We start from the raw sequence: 19,849 nt of genomic DNA on the forward strand, positions 1-19,849 counted from the left end.
GTCAGATCTTTTTGTTTCTGTCGTTCTTAGTATTGATTTGATTTATGTTTCGTTATATAAGTCCGTAAATCTCTGGTTTAATGCAGCATGCCAGTTGATGGTCTAGGTTCATTTTTTGGTTTTTGTAAGTCGTGTAGTTCTTTGTCTTTTGTGTTCAACATGGCTTTAAGTAGTTTTTCTGTAAATTTTGGATAATGTTTATGTATTTATTAAATTTTTTTGAAAGTTTTACCTTCACAAAATTAGGGGTTACTTGTTCCTTTCTACATTGTTGAATGAAATAGATGTCATTTCTTCTATTGATAATTCTTTGGTTTAAATTTCTTAGTTTCTTAACGATTGTGTGAGCATGTACTGTTCATAGTGGTGTACGGTATGCTAGTTCAGACATAATGGTAACAGGTAAGTACAAATACACTGAGAAAAATAAACCAATATAAAGGAACGCCTTTATACCTATATTAAATAAAATAAAATAAAATTATATATTCAAACATCTAACACCGCCCTCTACATTCCTACACTCAGTTACACAACCCCTTCCAAACATGTGGTCAGCTTCCGGTCAGTTACCTCTTTCTTTCTTTGTGAACCTGACGATAACCAAAGAATGTCGAAACGTTGTTCTCTCTTCTACGTAAAATATTTTCTCAAACCAAACGAGTCGTTTTTGCATATATATTGGCCTGGCATGGCCAAGCGCGTAAGGCGTGCGACTCGTAATCCGAGGGTCGCGGGTTCGCGCCCGCGTCGCGCTAAACATGCTCGCCCTTCCAGCCGTGGGGGGCGTATAATGTGACGGTCAATCCCACTATTCGTTGGTAAAGAGTTTGGCGGTGGGTGGTGATGACTAGCTGCCTTCCCTCTAGTCTTACACAGCTAAATTAGGGACGGCTAGCACAGATAGCCCTCGTGTAGCTTTGTGCGAAATTCCAAAAAAACAAAAACAAAACAAACAAGCATATATATTACGTGAGCAAAAGTTGTTCGGTTTTGCTTACAAAATAAATAAACATTTACTAATGAAAGAAAAGTACTAATCCGTATAACTATAAATTAATACATGGCAATGAATAATCACTCAGTTAAAAAGAATAAATAAATAAAAATCAAAACTTCAATGTTATATGTTCAACTTGACAAAAAATAACTTGGGCCAGGGAAGATGTGGATTTCGTTGTACAGTCCGTGGTTGAGTGGGAGTGGTAAGGGCTTGGTACAATTTGAATACCAAAGAGTTTTTAAGGTCGAATTCTGGATTAGACTGGCTGAGAGAACGATAGGTCTTGATTTCTGTCGTGTACCAGACAGGTGGATCAGAATGTGTAGATTTGGAGATAAAGAGTGAGGCTGGCCAAAGTACTTCATTCCAAACTCTATGAAGTATAACACTAAGAGTGCACATGGGTGATCAGAGTGCACACCTCTCCTGTGAAGGGAAGTTTGCAGTGCCAGACAGACACTGCAGAGGAACAGACGAAATGCCTAAACTTACTAAGGAACTGGGAAGTTGGAGTGTCAATCTAGCCACCAGTTCTGGCTTGTTGTTCCTTATAAACTGGTAGATTGAGCAATCCAAAAGATGTACTACTTCATCAGGTAGGGGTAGATAGCCTCCAGATACCATAAGTAGGGAAGGAGGTATCGACGTAGAATTTCTGCTCTTAGAGAGAAGGACTGCAGAGTCCGTCTGTTACTCTAGAAAGAATCTACAATGTTAGACAAACAGTGTTTCCAATTTGTCCTAGGCTCATGGGGAAATCAGTATCAAAGCAGTGGACTCTCTTTGTTGTCCAATGAAAGTTGAAAGGAGCATCAGGACAAACTTTTCAACCTCCTAGCCACATTGTTTGTGACTTGGCACAATTCAGTTTCGCCCTACTGGATACAGAATATAAGTCAACTACGTTCATCAAACAGTAGACGCAATATTGTGAAGAAAAACAAAGCTGAAATCATCAGCTTGACTTGAAAATGTAGTCATTACTTCCAGGAAACTGTATACCCTGGATATCTGTAGTACAGTGCACAAAAGACGACAAACAGTCAATGACTCTAGTTTATAAAAGTGGAGCCAAAGGGCATTTCTGATGCACTCATTGAGGAAAAGGAATGGAGAAAGTCAAGAAGCCATTGATAAAACTTTATAAGGAGCATCTGTGTATAGTGTTTGGAGAAAGAAATGAAGAAATCAGGAAATCCATAACACCTTAAAATGAACCACAAGAAGCCATAGTGAACCCGATCGAATGCTTTACTTTGGTTCAGTGATAAGAAAATAGCTGGAATATTGTGATTCTCAACATATTCCAAAAGGTCCCTGAGTAACAGCACATTACATTATATTCTTCTTCCTGGAACACCACAGGTCTGAGTGGGTTAAAATAACAAATGTCAGATATTGCTGAATACTTTAGTAATAATTTTATTGTCAGCATCAAGGAGAGAGACCAATTTCTCCAGGCTGATAGGTTTTGTTTGTTATCCTCGTTTTTACAGATTAAGGTGATGAATCCTGCAGATGTGCCAGCAGCTAAGTGTCCCTGTTGTAAGCAGCAGTTAAATACCTCAACAAAGAATATTCTCAAATTATGCCACACTGCATGATAAACTCGGTAGTGAAACCATCAGGACCTGAACACTTGCCTGTAGAGAGAAGTCAAAGGGCCACCCAGCATTCTTCTTCTGTGAGAGGTCCAAGTAAAGGAGGTGTATCCATTGGGTTGAGATGACTAAGATGTTGAGTCACTTTTTCCCACTTGAAAATCTGGATCTCCGACTCCAAGAAAAGTGCCTGAAAGTGAGAGTGACACTCTCTTTAAATGTCTAATATGTCAGAAGTGCCAGTTCCATTGTACTTCTGAACCTGTTCAATATGTCTTTTCTTTACTGCTGAACAGACCTTGCACCATTGGATGTGATTCATTTCATCAGAATCAAAAGAGGCCATTCTACTGCATACAACAGCAGAGTGTAATAAGGCAGCATAGGATTTATCAATATCTAACTTAAGGCGTTCAATGTCTTGAAGTATTAAACTGTCATGGGAATTACTGTAAAGCAAGATCGCAAGTGTTTCTTGCTGAGTACTTACGTTGAGGCAGGAGTCGCATGCCTTTTCCAGACCTTGGTAAAGAGTGCTGACATACTTCCTTAAAGTCTGTCTATCATTTGACATCACATAGAAGCTAAGCAGTACTCAAACTGCACTATTTATACTGACTTGCTTAGTTCTCTACTTGCTCTGGAAACACTTCAAGTTAGTTCACACCCGGTTTTCGCTGATATTCAAAACCGACTAACCAAATTCTTTACTGCTGAACGGACCTTGCACCATTTGATACAATTCATTACATTAGAGTAAAGAGAAGCCATTCTTCTGTGTACAACAGCAGAATGGAACAAAGTAGCATATTATATCTAACTTTAGGCATTCGATGTCTTCATGTATTAATCTGTCATGGGAATTACTGTGAAGCAAGGTCGCAAGTTTTCCTGCTCAATACGTAGGTTGAGGCGGAAGTCGCGTGCCTTTTACAGACTTTGTTGACGAAGAAAGTGCCAACACATTTATTTAAAGGTTTGTGTATCATTGGACATTACAAACAGAGTGTTGACAATGGTCCTTAAGAAGTGCAAAGAGTCTCTCTAGGATTCATGGTTGACTTAACAATGCACTATTCAGTTTCCAGACTCCAGAGCCCCTTGGTTGCAGGCAAAAATCATGAAAATAAATGATTAAAGCTCGATGGTCCTACACATGCTGATAAATGTTGCCCACTGGAAAGACATGGGCCATATACAAACTCGGAAGTAGAGCACTGGACAAGTAAAATCTATCCAGTCTACAGGATACTCCATGACACATCCACGTGACATAAAGGACTGGGCTGTACACCTTGCACATTTAACGTTACAGACATGAGTCCTATGGTAAAAATTATAAAGGAAAGAGAGTACTGTATGATTCTTCATTTTGGGGGACTGCCTCACTGGAACCTGCTGAGAATGATGATAAAGACAATGAAAACTGGTGTCTCCTTTGTATCGGTGACCAGGAATCTGTTCTGGATACTTTAATGGTTTTGAAAGAGTCTTGTTGCGACAAGGCACGAGCAGCCCGTGGAACTGAAAAACAGGAAGATGGACGAGTAAGGAGCACTGAAACTGGGATATTAATTGTTTTTCTTCCCAAAAAATAAATTTCGTTAGTCAGACATATTTAAGATAATATGAACAATGAATTCTTACCTTTTTATAGAGGTCGTCCTCTAGCAAAGAAAGCTTTACAAATTAGGAAATGTTTAGCGAAAATCTGTTTTCATTTTGTATGTAAAACTTGATTCTAGTTTAAAGCCTATACTTTGTTGCTGCCGCACTTTTGTTACAAAACTAGCACTGAATAACTGCACAGATTAAATAATGTTTACTGCAAACAGTTCATCAGGCAATTATACCAATATGATTCTGTGAACACCCCACGAATTCATTTAAGATTAATGAACATTCACCGAGGTTTGACTGCATCGATGATATCAATATTTGTATCGTCTTCTTCTTCTTTGACGGGCTACAGCTGGTTGCATCTTAATATCTAGTAGCTTTAAGAACGTTCTGTATTTCGCTTTGTGTTTAGAGGTATCTCAACAATACGGTAAAAATATTGATCTAAATTGCATAATTGTGAATTTTGCTATACAGAGTAGAAAATACATCGTCTTCTCAGTTTTCTTCTGAAGTATTTCAACCAGTCTTAATGACTATAACAGAAAACAGACAATTACTTGAACCTATGGATACCACTGTCATATCCAACTGTGTAAAGGCCCAGCATGGCCAAGCGTGTTAAGGCTTGCGACTCGTAATCTGATGGTCGTGGGTTCGCATCCCCGTCGCGCCAAACATGCTCGCCCTTTCAGCCGTGGGGGCGTTATAATGTGACGGTCAATCCCAGTATTTTATAACAAGATACGATACGAAGGAGACACCAGTTTTCATCGTTGAGTTGGGGGTGGGTGGTGATGACTAGCTGCTTTCCCTCTTGTCTTACACTACTAAATTAGGGACGGCTAGCACAGATAGCCCTCCAGTAGCTTTGTGCGAAATTCAAAAACAAACAAAACAAACGAACTGTGTAAGGTACGTTGGTATATATATTTGATTTGTTGTAACATAATGTTTCAAAACAAGTGGAAACATTACGTAAACTACCAGCATTCCATTTTTTTTGAGGCAGCATTAAAGCTTAAGAGAAGTTAGGTTATGAAAACACTTCTATATTATACCAGTGCCGGTATCTATAAGCAAAATTGAAAACTGTCCTGATTTGAGGCTTGGAAATTATAGTAAGCCTATATATAATGAACTATTAGACAAACACAAGGTAATTTGTGTCTTGACCACCACTTTATTTCATAACAGTCAAGGGGTAGCTGACACTGAAGATTTTTTCTAAACTCGAAACTCGGCCATATTTGTTTTCTAAAACTAAGTAATTAGCGGTCTTGAATAGGTCAAACTTGGTCAAACTGTTGTTTTATGTATTACACAATCACTGTTTTTGTATGTGTGACCCCGTTACGACCATTTAATTTTTAAAAGTTTGTGTGAGTGGATAGTTCGAAAGTTTTATGCAGTTTGGTATTTTAAATATCAGTAAAGTTAAACAGTAAGTCGTTCATTTATTACACGTAGTTGTAGGATGATAAAAGTAAATTATTGGTTATAATATCCGTCTCCGAATAATATGACTGGTTTACATGTGAAACTGAAACGGTAAGTGTCCTACAGAACATTGTGCAAAAGAAACAATAAATTGTTTCCATATTTTCACAACACTTGTGTACTCGTAGAAGTTTGGAGGTGTGACAGTCTCAAAGCTTTATGCAATGTTAATTTTATATAGAAAATGGATTAATAACCAGTAAGACATTCATTTATTTTGTTGGTTATAGCAAACTAAATTATGTGGAAGTATTGTAACATTATCATAGAATATTTGTTAAAATTTATCAGCTGTTTAAATAATGGTTTCAATATAAAAATTGATCATATGCAGAAGTACAGTGTCCATCGTTGTAAAATTCGTGTAAGATAAAGCTATAAAGTATCTCGTATAAAATTAAAAACATTATCAAATTAGAGCATAAAGTTAAATTAGTGAAAGTATAAGTTTAATTATTACATAATACTTAATGAACGTTTCATTAATGATGCAAATGTTAGTTTGTTTTGGAATTTTGCACAAAGCTACACGAGGGCTATCTGCCCTAGCCGTCCTTAATTTAGCAGTGTAAGACTAGAGGGAAGGCAGCTAGTTATCACCACCCATCGCCATCTCTTGGGCTACTCTTTTACCAACGAATAGTGGAATTGACCGTCACATTATAACGCCCCCAGGGCTGAAAGGGCGAGCATGTTTGGTGCGATAGGGATTCGAACTCGCGACTCTCGGATTACGAGTCGAACGCCTTAATCCACCTGGCCATGCCGGGCCCCGGGTTCAACATTTAACTGTTGTCTCAAATATGAAATTTTAATAACATCATAAATACGGGCTAAAATCAGGGGTTCGATTCTCCTCGGTGGACTCAGCAGATAGCCCGAGGTGGCTTTGCTAAATCAAAACACACACACACACATAAATACGGGAGGAAAAGGTCATGATTGTACCTGACCCTCCCAGATCCACACAAAGAACCTAAATACTGAGAATTAGAAATGGCGAACGAAGTGAAATTCCAAGCGAGTACAAAACAATGCTTCATGGGTGTTAATTTCTGCCTTCTGTCATACATTCATAAACCCACTAACGTATTTTCTAACTCAAAGTTATGTATATATATAAAATATAAGGTGAAAAATATTTAGAGAAAACTATATGCTTATGAAATTTTCGAATCCCATGAATAAACATAATAAATTAAAATTCTTCATGGATTTAGCTTTCGGATATCATTTCAGCTGCTTCTGAATATTCCATTCCACTCCAAATGAAAATGGCCTGGCATGGCTAGGTGAGTTAAGGCGTTCGAGTCGTAATCTGAAGGTGGCGGGTTGGAATCCTCATCGCACCAAACATGCTCACCCTTTCCGCCATGGATGCGTTATAATGTTACGGTGAATTCCACTATTTGTTGGTAAAAGAGTAGCCCAAGTGTTGGAGGTGGGTGGTGATGACTATTTGCCTTCCCTCTAGTCTTACACTGCTATAATTGGGACAGCTAGCGCAGACAGCTCTCGTGTAGCTTTGCGCGATATTAAAAAAATGAAAATATAATTCATTCATATCACCGTAAACATAATTTAAATCCACGTTTTCCGTCAAATATAGTGTGAACTCTTGACTTTTATTTCTCTGATGAAAACCCTATTACCTCCCAAATATCCCAGTGTTGAAACTGAAAATATTTTTTTTTCTCCAGCAATAATGAAAATATTTGGAACACTATATCTTTAAATAATATTTCACAGGTCAATAATCACTGTTTCTCTTCATACTCCAGATGTATACTCAGTGGAATTAATTCATGTTTGTTATGTTACATTCATGAACATCATGCACTCTTCTCATACACGTGGCGCACCACAAATATACAATAATATACACATATATCAACCTAAGTTATCGTAATATATACTTGCGGTGTTCAACAGATTACTTCAGGACATACATATATAAACGTCAAGCCTATCTGTATCGGTTTTTCGTCGCACTGTTGATGCGAAGATTTTTTTGTTTTGTTTTTTCTGACACAATACCGTATCATATTGCCATCTATAAACCAATAATTTCGACACTCTTTCAGCATTTAGAGATAAATAATCACAGGCATAAAAAGATAGGATTGAAAATTTTTTGTTGCCCTAGATGTAGATTTGAAACAATTGTGATTGTTTTAAGTCCCGAGAAATAAAAGATATTTTAGCCATTGCTTGTTTAGTTCAGAACAATACTATGTGTTCTATACTCTCTTAGTTAACGTTTAAATGTTTTTTTAAATTATCGTATTTCTCACCATTTTCAGTTTGGATGCAGTTAAGCACTCAAGTAAGTTACTTAAGGTAACATATAGATTTTTAATGTAAAAAAAAATCACATTTTATTTTGAATTAATTTTCAGAGTTTTTCTTAGTTCAGACTAATTCTTCACATCCCATCAAAGTCTTGAGCCATTTTAAGGAGAGTTCATTCATGTTTGTAAAAGTTATCACGAACACCAGACATTTCTTTTGTATTTCTTTATTTTTATAATATGCAAGTTAGCCACAGTGATAATGTTACATAACATATGCCGGAATATGTCATTATATCAATTTTAATATATTTTCATACAAAAACATAATATGAAGATGTTCTATCTGATAAAAAACCCAAACCAGATAACACTGCGGAAAGGGTTATTGTAACACTAGAAGAGCACTATGTGTATGTTCATAATAAATAGTCATCCGTATTTTCTTATGAAAAATATAACTCATTGTGCAGTTAGAGAAACAGTTTTTTTTTCTTGTTGACAAATAAGGTAATAATTAACATCAACAACACCCATTGCAAACCTAGAGGCTTGGTGTAGATTTGGCTTCGTATGTGGTAGGGCATGTATAAAAATGTTCAGACAAATAAAAGGCAATGGTGCAGCAGAAACTACACGAAACATTCAAAGGGTTTACGGTCTTTCAATGTAATAAAATGTTGAAGGTGGTTTCAGAAGTTCCAATGAGGTGATTACAGCTTAAGTGATGTGCAACGTTCAGGTCGTCCTGTTGAGTTAACTAATGACTTGCTGCTAGCTGCACTTGATGAAGATTGTGCTGTAACAGTTGAAGAACTAGCACAGAAGCTTAATTCAACCTATTCAACAGTTCACCGTCATCTGCAACAGCTTGGAAAGGTGTCAGAACTTGGAAACTGGGTACCCCATGACTTGACAGAAGCGGACCTAAGAGTAAGTGTGAACATTTGCACTCTTGTGAACATAACTCACCATTTTTGGACAGGTTAGTGACTGGAGATGAAAAATTGATATATTATAAAAATGTTAAGCGCCGCAGACAATGGCTCAGTGCAAGTAAACTGGATGAAGCACAGCCTAAAATGGATCTCCACCCTAGGGGAGTCTTGTTGAGCATTTGGTGTGATAGTGTTGGCGTGATCCACTTTGAGTTGCTGCCACTCAATGTAACGGTTACATCAGACGTCTATTGTCAACAGTTAGAGCACTTGAATGCTGCACTGAAAGAAAAGAGACATGCTTTGATCAGTCGTAAAGGTGTTGTATTACATCAGGATAATGCACGGCCCCATACAACAAGGATCACATCTGCAAATATTGAAAAGTTAGAATGGGAAAAATTTCCACATCCTCCTTATTCTCCAGACTTTGCCCCATATGATTATCATCTATTCCGAATTTTGCAGAACTATCTTGATGGAAAAGAGCTCGGAACACATAAAGATGTCAAAACTACCCTTTCCACATTCTTTTCCTCCAAAACCCAAGAATTTTATAGAAGTGACATTCAGAAGCTTGTGAATCGTTGGTAGGAAGTAATTAATAATAATGGAACATACATTATTGATTAAATAACATTACAAGCGTTTGAAACCGTTTCTCTTTTTCTGAACCTACAATCGGACATTACTTAAGGTATGACCTGATACATAAGGATGGGTCTTGCCATATTTTGCGGTATAGTGTATTATTTTGTATTGTTTGCAATTTATTGTGTTTTACCTTTTGAATGTAATAAATATCTGTATATTTATTTCATTTCTGGGTAGAAATAATTTTTAACATTCAGTATAGTAGGACCTCTTGTTAGCAAGCCCAACTACCTATTGATCTCTATTACTGTGTTGACGAACGATTTATCATAAGAACTCATATTCCGGCTCTGTGTGGCTCCAGTGTTTTCCATAATCCACTGTGGTCGTAACAACATCCCTTTCATTTCAGATGGGCTTTTATCTACTTTGCAGCTCACCATATTTACTTTTCAGTGGTTGTTTTCATTCACCAATGTCACCAATAGTCTCCCTTCAAATGGACATGCATAACAATTATTATGAATGTAGTAGGAATTTCCTGATTTGTAACAGTCTTGATGTCATATAGAGAATTTCCTATTTGGTTGTATCCTGTTCATTCTGTTCTGTGAATTAGAAGTAATATTTAGGTCTTGAACTTATGCAACAGCACTGGTCCGAGTATGGAGTTCTTTTTTCCTGCGTTCGTGGCTACATCGAGATTGTAGACATGAACCTTTCAAAAAATGGCAGAACAGTATTCAGAAGCTATTTCTTATTCTCGACCTTGTTTCTCACTTTGTCAATAATATACCGTCAATTTTGAAGTATTTCTAATGGAAAATGCCATTTCCCTCTTTTTAATGAAATATGCAACCTTATAATATAGAAAAGAACTCAAAGAGGTACAGAAAGAATACCCAAATATGAAAAAATTATTTTGCTGCCGTACTTTTAGTATTCTTATGTTTGGTGTTTCCTCTATAGTTATGAGTAACACTAAATATAACGGTGTGTGTTTTCACAGAGCAAAGCCACATCAGGCTATCTGCTGAGTACACAGAGGGGAATCGAACCCTTGATTTTAGGGTTGTAGATTCGTAGACTTACCGCATTACTAGCGGGGGACAAAAATTACAGAAGGTTTAATCGGGAAAGGTATAATGGAGTTAAAACTAAAACCTCACTTGGTTGAATTGAAGAAAAGAAACTGAAGACAATATTAAACAAAGTAAATTAAATATTTATTTACAACAGTAAGAAAAAATAGACGAACCCATTAAAATACAGAAAAAAATTAAATTGTATAAATTAGTCTGTATAAATTATGTTTTAGATTAAGAAAGTATGACATTATATACACAGGAACAATAATGCCATCTCCGTCAGAGTGCAGGCGCAACCTACTTATTGGTAGTTCTTCGTAAAAATAAGGATAGATTAACTTCCAGTCATTTCTGAACTTCAGTGCAATGATGTTACTATGAGACACATATACAAGTTTGTTTGGTTTTGAATTTCGCACAAAACTACTCGAGGGCTATCTATGCTAGCCGTCCCTAATTTAGCAGTGTAAGACTAGAGGGAAGGCCGCTAGTCAGCACCACCCACTGCCAACTCTTGGGCTACTCTTTTACCAACGAATAGTGGAATTGACTTTCACATAATAACGCCCCCACGGTTGAAAGGGCGAGCATGTTTGGCGCAACGGGGATGCGAACCCGCGACCCTCAGATTACGAGTCGCTCGCCTTAACAGGCTTTGCCATGCCGGTCCCCACAGATACAAGATCCAAAAATAAATCTCCACTAAATAAAGTTATCACTGCAAAAGGCTACAAGCACTCTATAAGCGCATAGAAAATTTGAAAATGTAAGTATACTAAAGAATTTACTTTTTAAGTTAATTGAGGGGAGGAATTACTGGCACTTTATAAGTACTACAATGGATGATTATAAAAATAAAAGCCTATATGATTATAACAAAATAGATCTGGACATAACCGATGTGACGGCAGATGCCGCTAGTTGGCACCTTTCTCTTTTGGTCCCTAGGTTACCGTTAGAAAAGTATATAACCTAAATCTTAGAAGTATCTCCGAATAATTTATTATTCTTGTAAATAATGATAAGCACAGCCTTTTACTAACGAAAATATAATACTGTTTTATGCTTTGAACTAAAATATTGACAGTTAGTAGTTGTACAGTGAGAGATTAATGTAATATTCATCAAAAGATTTCTTTTTGTCAGATTTAGTAAATTGTATCTCTAAACATCATCGCAGCCTGGTGGCTTAAAGGTAAGTCTGAGGTCTTTAACTAAAAATTTGGGTTTAGATAATCACGGTGGACAAAGCATAGAGAACCCATGTTATAGCTTTGAGTTGAACAAGAAACAAACATAACGTAAAATATATATATATGGCCAAAAACGATATTTTGTGTTTAAGTTTTTGTAGTAAACAATAACAAACTTCAATTCTTGTTTATAGTATTGATTAAAAATAAAAAGACAAGCACACATGAGCAAACGATCAATAGAACAGCAGAACTGATATAATTAGAAATGGCTCTTTTTTATTTATTTATCCTTTTGATGCTAGCGTTATCTAGTAGTTATAAATAATAATATATAGCTTGAATGTCATATTTAAGTATAAATAAGTATTCGGTTAGTACTAGTGTATTTCTTTATTTTGTATGGTAGTAAATGTAATATTAGGCTACTTTGGATAGTGATTTGTTTATTTTTCGCGTCAGGAAAGGTAAAGTTGTTGCTAATACTATTAATAGCCAAAACTCTAAGACGTGTGCGTGAATTATCTTTAAATATTTAAAGAAATAGTGTATAATAAAAACTGAACATTTGGAACTTGGCTAATGTCTTATCTAAATTTTCTAATTTATCACTAATTATTGTATTAATGATAATATTAATAAAATACTACTACTGTTATGAGTATTATATTAGTAAGATTTCAGAGTTTTTACATATAAATAACGTTACTCAATTATAATTAAAGTTAAAAAATTACAAATGTGTTATTTTACAATTTTATCTTCGCTTTCGATTTCGGTTTAACTAGGAATAGTATTAGTATGACAGTAATATAAAATAGTTGAGGACCAGGTTCTATAGTCTAATTCAGTATCAACTGTTAAATGTAACATTAATTTAAAGTTTGATAAAAATTAATAGAAACGTATACTAATTTAGTATGTCAGTCTCAGATGAGTAGTTTTGTTCTGTGTTTCAAAAATGACCAAATATCCTATAATCTAATAATTTAGAGAGGATCTAATTGAGGCATTAATCTTAAAGATTGTTAAGGGAATTGATAATACTGATGTGTTGTTTATTTTGTGTTTTATGATGAGAATGGTTGAACAAGGGAACTTAAATTTTGTTTGGGCAGTAGTGATCTTCTGCTCAGACTTGCAGGGTATGGGTGAAAGCTAGACTGAGATGCAACTTGTTGATGAGATACAAAAATAGCTCCAACTGGCTTAAAAGTCACTTCAAAGGCTATTTCTCTTTCCATTGTAGGACTTTTCTTATTTTAGGGGTTAAAGGTAAAATCTTCCCTTAAGAGCAACTGAAAGGGACCTGGTAATTTCATATATTACGGTATATTATTAATACCTTTTCCACTGCTTTGATGTAAACAGGAATTATACTTATGGGCATGTGTTATTAATAAGCATATATGTTACCACACCATGACAAAATTTCTCAAATGGGGTATTAAGGGAGCCCAATCATCTCAAATATTACATCACATTATTACAATGATATTCATCATAATCAAGAAGGATCTGTATTGGAAAAGTGATAAAAGTCACATTTACAGAAGCTGCATTCATGACATATTTGTTCAACCGTTGCATATTTCAATCAGTTGGAGAATGAAATGAGTATTCGAGCTATTCTGTAAGAAAGCATATACTCTTATTACCAGTCAGTTTGCTTGCCATGAATTTCTTTGCATTTGAAAAACAGACAATAAGAAATCATTATCACGGTACACTAAACAGCTTACAATAAATGAATAGTGGGAATTGGTGTACTTTGCACATGATAGTCTTGTGACAGAGCCTTTTACAGTGCTGCAGGACTAGTGTCAAAATGCACATTCATCAGATAGAATATGGTCTGGCTTGGCAACATGGACAGCAGTGACTGAGTGAAATTAAAATAACTATAGTATATTGCCTTGAACCTCTATATTTGGTTGATGGGATAAGAAGAATAAAAATGCAGACCTAAAAATGGTGTAATACGTGTAAGTTTAATTAGTACATATGCACATACTTAAAATTCACCATCATTTACTTGTTTACCTGATTATGTAGCAAGTACTGCTAGTTTAAATGTTTAGTTAGATATTTACACATGAAAAGCTGCACTGGTTTTGGTTTTTATACTTTTGTTGGTTGGTTGGCTTTGAAGTAGAAGTAAAGTTAATTAATTCTTTGGGTTCAATGATCTTCTGGCATTCTAATCTTAATTATTAGCTTTTTATGGTAGTGAAAACAAAAGAAAATCACAAATACCATGTGCCTGTTATGTAAAATGGTAATGTTTTTGTTTCAAGCTAATGCGTGTGTAAATATTGCCGAGTTTAGGAACTGTCTGTGTGTTATACACCTGTACATAACATGGTAATAAACTACATGTCTATTATTTAGTTCATTTAGTAAAGCTGACTGATAACTTGTTTTGATCTGTATATCTGAGTTCCTGGAACAAATTTGTTTTCAAAACATGAGCAAGATTATGTTGCTGATAACAGTAACAGGTTTTTCATTTCAGTTATATTTTAAACAGATGACATCAGGAAGCAAGTTACGTGTAATTTGGTAAATTATGTTGTTAGAAATGTGTTTATAGTTGCTGTTTGATATCTTTTACTTATACTGGTCAGTAGGTTTGTATTTTGTTACTGTTGAGAATCACCTTTTGTGAGACTGAAATCTTAAACCAAGATAATTATATTTAGACTTTTTTCTTCAACTTAAGTTTTTGGTATGCTGTTTAGGTAACATAAGAATTTTTTTTTTCAGCAACCTGATGAAAATTTATATCAGTAAATTATTTTCAACTTTATTGAGTATATCACATTAGATATTTTAGTTTAAAAGATGTTAATTCCAATGCATGGTTATAAGTTCAGAAACTTTTAAGAACACATAATAAACACTGGTATTCTCTACATTATGTATGAACAGTCAGTATTAATGTAATAATGTTACCTGCAGGGAAGAGTTTGCTCTGCAGTTGGTGAAATTGGTGAACCATTCATTAATATTTTTTTCTTTGTTTATTATTGAATGATTCAGGTAAATTTCTAAAGATTGAGTGTGACCTTCAGTCATTGATGACAGAGATAGATCTTTAGGATTTCTAAGATAAAAGTAACTAGGAAAAAAATGTATATAAATTTTTTCAAAGAATGATTAAATAGTTGAATTGATACAACACAACAATTGACAAAATTAATCTTTCATCTATTTGGCTTTGGAATATGAAGATCAACCATACTTGTTTAACTTGCATCTGTTTCACTAATGACTATTGGACATTTGAAATGTATCCAAACAAAAAAAAAAGAATAATTTCACATCATTTCACAATATAATGTGAAGTAAGTACGTAAAATTTTCAGCTGTTAGAGATAAGCTTCCTACAGAAGGTACCAAATGGATAAGCTTCCTACAGAAGGTACCAAAGAGATAAGCTTCCTACAGAAGGTACCAAAGAGATAAGCTTCCTACAGAAGGTACCAAATGGATGTCTGAAATCCTTGTAGTAAACAATGTGGGAACATGATTTTGACAGTCAAAATACATGTACCTGATCCAGTAAATGAACTGAAACTATGAACTAGGTCAGTATCTTACAGTTATGGCTGAATAGAATAAGAAACAGTGAATATCATTGAGAGTTTTGATGAGCAGTATTAAACTTATTCAGCTACACAGTATGTAACAACTAGAAGTGTATATTGTAAAATGTAAACCTACTTAAGTAAGATATTCAAAGAAAAATCTAAGCTATATAAAAGTCAGGGTGTATTGCATTATGCTTGATTTCTCTTTATTTCTCAAAGTAGAAGTCATGAAAGTAAAAATGCATTTATTCAGACAAAAGAGCTCAATAACTGTACACCCATTACAATTTTAGTGATGTGGGTCAAAGGGGGCTGTAAGAGAGTGTTGATGGTGCCGTGAAACTGGAAGTATAGCGAGTTTTATACTTTTGTTGCTTAGCAACATGACACAAAAATCATTGTTAGAACATAGTGTTACTAAAATTCACTGGCTATTCTATTAAAAGTTGTTAATCTAACTGATTTGTACAAACAATTATTCTGTAAATATGCCACAAATTCATTTCATGACTGATCTTAATTTTGATTGGCACATAAAGAAATTTACTAACATTTGACTGCCTCAACTGCATTTTTGTTTCTTTGCTGGTACACAGCCACATCTTGAAGATTGAACAGCAGTCTCCACCATGTTCTGCACCTCTATCTCATTTTCTCATGCTGCATTCATTGTCAGGCAAATTTTTAGGGCAAATATCTCCCTTATTTTATTCAGAAGGGATTAGAGGGGTTTGCTGGCTCTCCAAAGTCAGTCAAGAAGCTATGTTCTGGGGATATCTTGGTAGAAATATTTACCCAAAACACAGTGAACTCCTCTTGAATTCAAAGACTATTAGGGATATACCCATTGAGGTTACTCCCCATTCTACTTTGAATTCCTCATGAGAAGTTATTATTAAAAGGAATTTGATTAATATCCCTGAGTTGGAATTTGTGCTGGTTTCTCCAACCAAAGAATACTGCAGTGCTATGTATCTCCATTCGTAAAGGAGTTATGACGTCTGTCAGTGTTCTTATTTTGACATTTACATCACAACGTCCACCTGCTGCTGTCAGGGCAGGTTATCTTGAAGTGTAAGATATATATATTCCCAACTCTCTCTGATTGTTCTAATGTTCGTGATTTTGCCATTCAAAGGCATCCTGTTGTGGTCTACATTTGCTTGTTGTGGTGGAAAAGACCATGATGTTCATGATTGTGAATTGAACCCTCACTGTACTAATTGTAGTAGTTCCCACTACTCTTACTATTGATCTTGCCCTTAATGGGTAGAGAAGAAAGAGTTACAGTGATTAAAAATGGTTAACAACATTTCTTATCTGGAGGCTCAAAAGTTGTTGTCCCAATTCTGTCCCCCTCAGTGTGGATTCCTGTACATGGTAATGGGACCTCCTAGGGAAGGTTCTGTTCTTTCAGTTTACCTCCTCTGGGATCCAAACATCCACCCACATGTTTGCCGTATGTGGTAACCCGTGAAGGGGAGGAGAGGATCCTGGTGGTTGAAGGGTTTAACCCTTACACATTACTTTTGCCTTGAATTCCTGTAGATGGGGAGCCTTGGGGTGGCTCCCTAGGGTCAATTGGCTGGTCCACTTGGGCTAGAGTCAAGTAAGCACCAGTGCTGGATGTTCTCAACAGGTGTTGTAGACATTATATCTGATGCTGGTGTTTGGATATAGTGCTCACAAAACCCTCACATTGTTGCAGTGTCCTTGTTTGGCATTATAGTGCATCCCCTTGTAGGGCTCCATGGTGGTTGGGGTCAGTGTGCACAAAAAAATTCTTTTTTTTATTATGGATCCTTCAAATAAAAACATAAATAAAATAGTCCATAGGTAAATGACCACATCTTGAAGATTCTTCAACATCTGTAACATCTATACCTCATTTTCTTATACTACATTCTCTTTCATACAAACCTTTAGGGCAAATGCCTTCCTTTTTTATTCAGAAGGGACTAGAAAGATTTGCTGGCTCTCCAAAGTTAGCCTGATAGCTTCACTCTGGTGACATATTGGTGAAAACATTCGCATCTAAACACACTGAACTCATCTAGCATTTAAAGGCAATTGGGGATATACCTATTGAGGTTATGCCTCGTGCTACTTTGAAATTGTCATGAAGAGTTATTGTTGAGAGGGATTTGAAAAACATCCCCAAGTTGGAGATTCTTGCTGGTTTTTCCACCTAAGGAGTTTCTGCAGTGAGGCGTACCTCCAATCACAAAGATGTAATTATGATGTCAACCACTGTCTTAATTTTTATATTTACATCACTGCATCCACCTGCCACTACCAAGGAGGGTTATCTTAATTGCAAGGTATGGCCATAATTCCAAACCCTCTCAAATATTTCCAGTGTCATTGGTTCGGTCACTCAAAGACATGTGGTTCCTTGACATGTACTTGTGGTGGTGGCAAGGACCATGATGCCTATGAGTGTAAAATGGACCCTCATTGCATCAATTGCAATGGCTCTCACCCATCCTACTTTCATTCTTGCTCTAAATGCTTGGAAGAAAAAGAGGTGCAGCATTTGAAGACTATTCAAAACATTACTTACCCTAAAGCTCAAAAGTTGCTGTCTACCTCTTCATCTTGGATGTATGCTGCTGCACTTTATTCCACTACTACAGTGGGAGAGCAGATAGATCTCTCTGTGCCTCCAGAAGAATCATTCTCAAACCATATGAAAAGTCTTTTAACTCAGGTTGTGATAGTTCATATTTTATTGTCATGTCGTTGCTATGACTCTCAATGATGGCACCATTTTAGACGTGTTTTGTTCCAAGGTTTACCCCTGATGCTGGACAGTGTCATTGGCAATGGTAACACTGTTCACTTTACAAATATTTTTATTTTTTAAAGGCCATTAATCTTTTCTATGCTATTTCAATTTTTAATTCAAAAATTAGACTTTGTTTTGTTTTAATATGATACCCTTTTAAACATTTTAATATATTTTTTTATTAGTTGTTTGGTGCAGATAGCCTAGTTGTTTTGCACCATAAAATGCCAAACAACCATCCAACCAACTAAACATCCTCCATGTCCTCTATTCCACCTCTTTGGGAGTAGATCTATGCTTTATACCCAGGATTTATCATATCCTCATTTAATCCAAACTGGACTATTGTTCTCTGGTCTGTTGTTCTGTTAGGATCTTGACCTTGATGATGCTGGGCCCCATTTGCATTTGGGGCATTGGCTATGCAGAGGAGCTTTCTGCACATTTCCAGTCCATGGTTTGTACACCTTGTCCCATGAATGTCCTCTTCACTTTTACTGTTTGCAGCTTTCTCTACAGTATGCTATCAAGGTTTGATCCTTACTATAGTAAGCATTTCACCTAGGATTGTCTTTCTTCAATGGGCCAGGTTTATTTCAGAATAGATAGATCCAGGTACAACAGGATGAATTGGATCAGGTATTGGATGACATTGCTACCCTTAGCTTGTTCCACCATAGTTTATTACCATCCCTAGATGTGACCTTTCTTTGAGTATTTTGAAGGTGGATACTCCTGATGAAAAGTATTATCTTCTCTTTACTGAATATCTTTGTAATCCTCCTTCTATTCCTATTTACATGGATGGTTTGAAATCAGGTGACTTTGTAGACTCTGGTATGGTTTACTGTGGATTGTAGTGTCTCACAGGATCCTCTTTACAGTTTTTGTGTTCACTGCTATGTTGTATGCTATTTTGCTTGTCCTGCATCACTGATTGTAATATTTTCACTGACTTTCTTAGCTCTTTATTGGCCATGGAATTTGTTTTGGATCTAGTTCCTACTACTCTTCTTCAATTAATCATGTGAATTTTGTGAGATTTTGGGGCTTTTCTTTGCCCCTATGGGGCTACTCTTCCCTTGTTGTCAGAAAAGGGGGGAGATCTATTTAGTTTTTTCTTATTTCTGAATCTCTTGTTCAGAGTGGGAGACTTACTGTTCTATTACCTGATGGGATAGGTAGACCTCATACCCTCTTTTGTTTGTTTACTTTCCTTGGTTTTCTGCCTCCTAGTGGAAGTATATTTTTGGCTGCTGCCATGTTGATGTCAGAAGTTGGAGTTGTTGGCATGTTTGTAGAACTTTATTTCTCCCCTTAAGTTCTGCTATATCCTGATAGGTCCTTTCTTTCTAAATTTCTGACACCTAGTGAAAGGAATACATCCATATTTGCAATTCTCTTGCCATCTATTTCTTGTTGTTGCAATTAATTGGAATCAGATACTTTGTTTTGACCTGTTAGGCCTTAAAGTGTTATGTGCAAAGTATATATTGCCAAGGGCATTTAAGTGGAAATACTGGAGCATAGAAGACCAATGCTTAGATAGGTAAAGCTGATGTCAAAGAATAGCTATGTTGTCAGCAGAGGTAAGTATTATTGCACATACACTTTCAGTTTAGGAAAATGTTAACTTTAAA

The 19,849-nt window shown here is 35.8% G+C and overlaps 1 protein-coding gene across 3 annotated transcripts in view; it reads left to right on the forward strand.

Moving 5' to 3' along the window:
• Window positions 1-11,546: 11,546 nt before the first annotated feature.
• LOC143240713 (dual specificity testis-specific protein kinase 2-like) overlaps window positions 11,547-19,849 on the forward strand; it is a 68,599-nt gene continuing 60,296 nt past the window's right edge. Inside the window, exon 1 of one of the 3 annotated variants that reach the window (XM_076483625.1) lies at window positions 11,547-11,830. The gene's annotated coding sequence lies outside the window, so the exon portion shown is untranslated. Of the gene's footprint in view, window positions 11,831-11,931; window positions 12,296-15,231; window positions 15,419-19,849 lie in introns of those variants that run through there. The other 2 variants (XM_076483646.1, XM_076483635.1) reach the window with 2 other exon arrangements.

Source organism: Tachypleus tridentatus, chromosome 2 (genome assembly GCF_004210375.1).
Source record: "Tachypleus tridentatus isolate NWPU-2018 chromosome 2, ASM421037v1, whole genome shotgun sequence".
Taxonomy (NCBI): domain Eukaryota; kingdom Metazoa; phylum Arthropoda; class Merostomata; order Xiphosura; family Limulidae; genus Tachypleus; species Tachypleus tridentatus.